Raw genomic sequence first — 4,866 nt, 5'->3', positions numbered from 1 at the left:
TATAAAGTGCAAAGAAGTAGTATTAATAGTGTTTCTAAAAACTGCTGCACTTTTTAAAGTTTCCTGTATGCCCTTCTCTTTCTTCAGTGTTTGAAAACATGTTCTATAAATCTCCTTCTTCAGCCATGTTGCAATCAACTGCAATGAAATTAAACCTTGCTAGAAAATATTATTCAGTGTTAAGTTTGTATGGTAAACCTCACCCTTGCTTGCTTAGTCATTCTAGGCCATGTTCTGAATCAATTTTACCTTTGGTACTTCACTCAAACATCACAGATATGGAAAAAAAGAAAGGTAGATCAACTGAAATATCTTTCCCTTTAGTTCAAAAAAACCCAGTATCCTAACTAAACATCCTAAAGTGTGTATGACCTAAGCCTGCTGTAACCTATTGCACACATTCTTTATGTTCTTGCTTTTCATTATATGTGACAAGACTTACAGACCCTGCCTGCTTCCATTAGGCTTTGGAGAACTGTTTTACTAGCTATAACACAAACAGCACGTTACTGATTTTTATCTTTTTTTATATTACTTTGTGGCAACACATTTTGCAAAGGAAAGTAAATAGATATGCTTGGGGGCCCACCCAGTCTCCACTATCTCCAATTCAATGAAAACTCAGTGCACTCAATTATGATTTATAACTCTTTATATATATATATATATATAACATCTTTTTTTTTTTTTTTTTTTTTTTTGGAAAACAAATGTCTTTTTGAAAAAAAATGCCTTTTAAGGCAGTTGCCTTAAATAATAAAGTTTCTGGTTGTACTTTAGTATTTGGAAAACTTAAAATTATTATCATTAATTGGTTAACTTCTTTTAGCAAATATGACCAAATCTTTCTGAATATTTACTCAGAACTTTCCTGTTTGTTTTCTGTATTTACTACCACTGTAATTTCAATGTTTCCTACTCCTTTGAAGTCCAAACCTAGTAATTTTTAAAAGAATGATGCATACCTTCATGACTGTGAGATATCAACTGGTTACCCCTATTTCTATGACAGTGCTGCCTTCACACCTACAATTCACATGGCATACTGTAGGAAGAAGGAAGACAAAGCACCAATATACATCAACTGTTAGCAAATGATGATTGGGCATTTCAAGTAGCCTTTGAAAGTGATTTTTATTTTTATTTTTTTGCTTCAGTCTACAAGTGAACCTTTAGTCCAAAGCAAGCTGCCTGTCTTTTTCTTGAGCTGGTGAGAAAAGTTTGGTGGAAGTTTCTAAGTTAAAGAAGAAGACCCTGATATGAGGATTCTGAGTGAACAGGAAAGGCAATTCAGTCAGCCATAACAACTCAGCGCCTTGATTACGATCAAGTTACCCTGCTGCATCAGAAATGAAGTTAGTGTGAAGGCAATATAGCAACTAAAAGACTAGATTTTTTTATTATTATTTATTTATTTATTTATTTATTTTTTTCCTGAAGTTGTCAAGAGAAAACCCAAGGTATTTGCTGTGGCAACAAGCAGAGTTTTAAAAGTAAGTTTTTACTTATATCTTTGCAGGAAATGCAAATGGCATGTGAAGGAATTTGGCACAAAAGAGACCTTTTTCTCCCTGTTGCTTTGAATACCACTGTCTAGGGTTCCGCAGTCATGCCTCAATGTTGCTCTTAGTATAGCTAAAGTGTATTTTAGTTTAAAATAAATAAATAAAGGTCATGAAAAGACTCTCAGTGATGGGGCTTTTTGAACAAGTTTGGTTCTATGCATATATACAAACAGTTCCAAAAGCCAGAGTATTTGCCCTGCTGGGATAAAGTAAAGAACATGATGAAATGTTGCATCTGTGATCAAGAAGTGCAAACATTCTGTTGTTTATAGAACACTAACACATGGTACAAATAATGTCCTCCAGCCAGTCTATACAATCTTTTTTTTTTTTTTTTTTTTTTTTTTTTCTAATATAGTAAGGCTCCTTTCTCTCTCTCTCTCTTTTTTTTTTTCTTTCTTTTTTTTTTTTTTTGTCTTTAGAAATATCTCTCACAATTATATCTCATATGTTTGTTTATTGTGGGTATTTCCTCTGGCACATGCTAAGGAACTCCTAATTATAGGTGGGGGGCAAAACTTTCCATTTCCAATGTAAGAACAAATGAAAACTCCAGTTAAATAAATTTATAGACTGAAAGTCAGCAGTTGCCTATCTTTGATTCTTGTTAAATGACTTCATAAATTTTTGAGAAATTCAACACCCATTTTTCTTTTATTTTTGTTTAAAATTGCTGTGTTTTCTGCAGTAGTTTTTTCCTCCTTCACTTTCAAATCAATTATTCTCCCAACTGAGAGTGTTTTTTTCCAGTGATTTCCAATTGTTAATTGTGCTTTTTGTATCTTCCAAAACTTCTTAGACTGCACATGTACACTCTGAAATGTTGAAATCTTTTGGTTATCTTCTTATCAAGCTTCCTTCTGTTCCAGATTAATGTGAGAAGGTATCAGCCTGAAAGTTTCTGATCCAAAGCCGTTATACTGAAATCACTGAATCAAACCACTTAACAGATTTCTAAAGGTCATGTTCTTCCCAGGGCTCGATTTATTTACAGCTTCATTAAAGTTCAAATTTTATATAAATTCTGCATGTACTATGCTTAAATATTCAGGATTGTTGTCCACCTGTATTTTAAACTGTGTTGATTTATGGTTTGTTAGTACTATAAAACTTGACATTGAGAAAAGTTGTTTTTTTGTTTGTTTGTTTTTGTTTTGTAGCTTGTTGATGATGTTGCCTGTTGTGCAAAGGATGAGGACCTTGCAGTTCTCTCTTGTGGTGCCTGGAGTACCTCCTGCCCTCCTTCTGCACTGAGTTTGGTGTCTGCGGGATTGTTTCCTCACTCCTCTATCTGTCATCTGCTGTTGCACAGCTTTTTTTCCTTTCTTAAATCTGCTGTCCTAGAGACCTAACTACCGTTGCTCACTGGCTCAACTCTGGCCAGCAGTAGGTCCCTTTTGGAGACAGCTGGAGCTGGCTCTCATCTAAAATGAGGACACTTCTGGACTCTTCTCACAGACCAAGCCCTTGCCATGTAAAACCAATACAATATAATGAGAACTATTTTTTTTCAGGTATATTATTCTGTGTTAAGTTGGCAGACCAACAGATATAAACCTCGAAGGTGGGAAGTTATGTGCAGCTGCAGATGACAAATTCAGTGCATTCCTGCAAGATAAGTGTGTCAGCACAGCTATTGCTGTCCCCATGGTTATTGAACTGGTGCTGACAGTCCTTCAGCCCAAATGCTACTGAAATGTTAATCTTAAATGGAAGAGCTAATCTCTAAGATAAAAAAAAAATAAAATAAAAAAAAATAAAGTGGTTTTAACTGCATATCAATTATGTCAACAAGGAAAGATTTTTCTCTTGCAAAATTGTACAGATTAACTAGATATTAAAAAAAAAGTTAGAAATAAATGTTGAGGAGATAAGCAATATAGTCATATTAGAATATATTCCAAATAACTTTTAACTGGCTGTATAGATTAGGCTTACTGAGAACTGAACAGGAATAAAGAGATTTAAAAAAATAAAATCAGACCACTTTCAGTTAGCTTGAAGATTGCTTACATGGACTTTAGAATATTCACTTTGGGAATTCATCATGCTGGTTAAGTACCAAGTGCACTGCTATCTATGTAAGTTGCTGCACTTCTTCCTTCATGTTTACTGACCATTTGCAGTTAGCTGAAAAACAGTATTTTGAGATGAAGCATAACCTAACATAGTGATATGAGCAAAAAAGCTATATACAACTCCTAACTCAGACGTTACTTTTTCCACTATCATGTGGTGATGTCATTAGTCTGTACAGTAGTTTGTCAAGACAACATGTCTCCACAATAGAAGTTGAGTAGTCATCTATGTAGTCTTTCAAGATGCTATCCATGTGACCAAGTAAAAACATGCTAGTTGAAAATATGTGGTTAAATAAATTGGTAATAATATTAAATTTGTGGGTTAAAGAAATAGGGAAAAAAAAGCCAGTGACCAGAGAATCACAGAATTGTAGGGGTTGGAAGGGACCTCAGGAGATCATTGGGTCCAACCCCCCCTGCCAAAGCAGGTTCCCTAGAGCAGGTTGCCCAGGTAGGTGTCCAAATGGGTCTTGAATATCTCCATAGAAGGAGAGTCCCCAGCCTCTCTGGGCAGCCTGTTCCAGTGCTCTGTCACCCTTACTGTGAAGAAGTTCTTTCACTTGCTGGTGAGTAACTTTCTGTTTTCCATTTTGTGGCCGTTGTCCCTTGTCCTGTTCCCACAAACAGCTGAAAAGAGGTTGGACAAATCCCTCTGTCTCCCACACTTAAGGTATTTATAAACATTAATATTATCCCCTCTCAGTCATCTTTTCTCAAAGCTGAACAGATCTAGGTCTCTCAGCCTTTCCTCATAGGGGATAAATTTGATTTGCTATGTGATGGATAGTTTGCATGTCATGCTCGCCAAGACAGAGTGAGCATTTCTCTAGCAAGTAATGTGACAGAATTATAGCTTGTACAGGAAGCAAAGTGATGGTATCATAGAATTATATAGTCATAGAATATTCCAAGTTGGAAGGGATCCACATAAATGATCCTGAACGAAAAATCAAAACATATATCTGAAAGCATTGTCCAAATGCTTTTTGAACTCTGGCAGACTTGGTGCTGTGACCACTTCCCTGGGAAGCCTGTTCCAGTGCCCCTCCATCTCTCTCAGTGAAGAATCTTTTCCTAACATTCAGTCTGAACCTCCCACAATGCAGATTCATGCTGTTCTCTTTAAGTCTTATCACTGTACGCAAGGGAGAAGAGATCAGAGCCTTCCCTTCCCCTGCCCCTCATGAGCAAGCTGTAGACCATGATGAGGTCTCCTTCAG

The sequence above is a fragment of the Oxyura jamaicensis genome, chromosome 2 (assembly GCF_011077185.1).
Source record: "Oxyura jamaicensis isolate SHBP4307 breed ruddy duck chromosome 2, BPBGC_Ojam_1.0, whole genome shotgun sequence".
In the NCBI taxonomy this organism is placed as follows: domain Eukaryota; kingdom Metazoa; phylum Chordata; class Aves; order Anseriformes; family Anatidae; genus Oxyura; species Oxyura jamaicensis.
Note: the sequence above shows the minus strand (reverse complement) of the source record.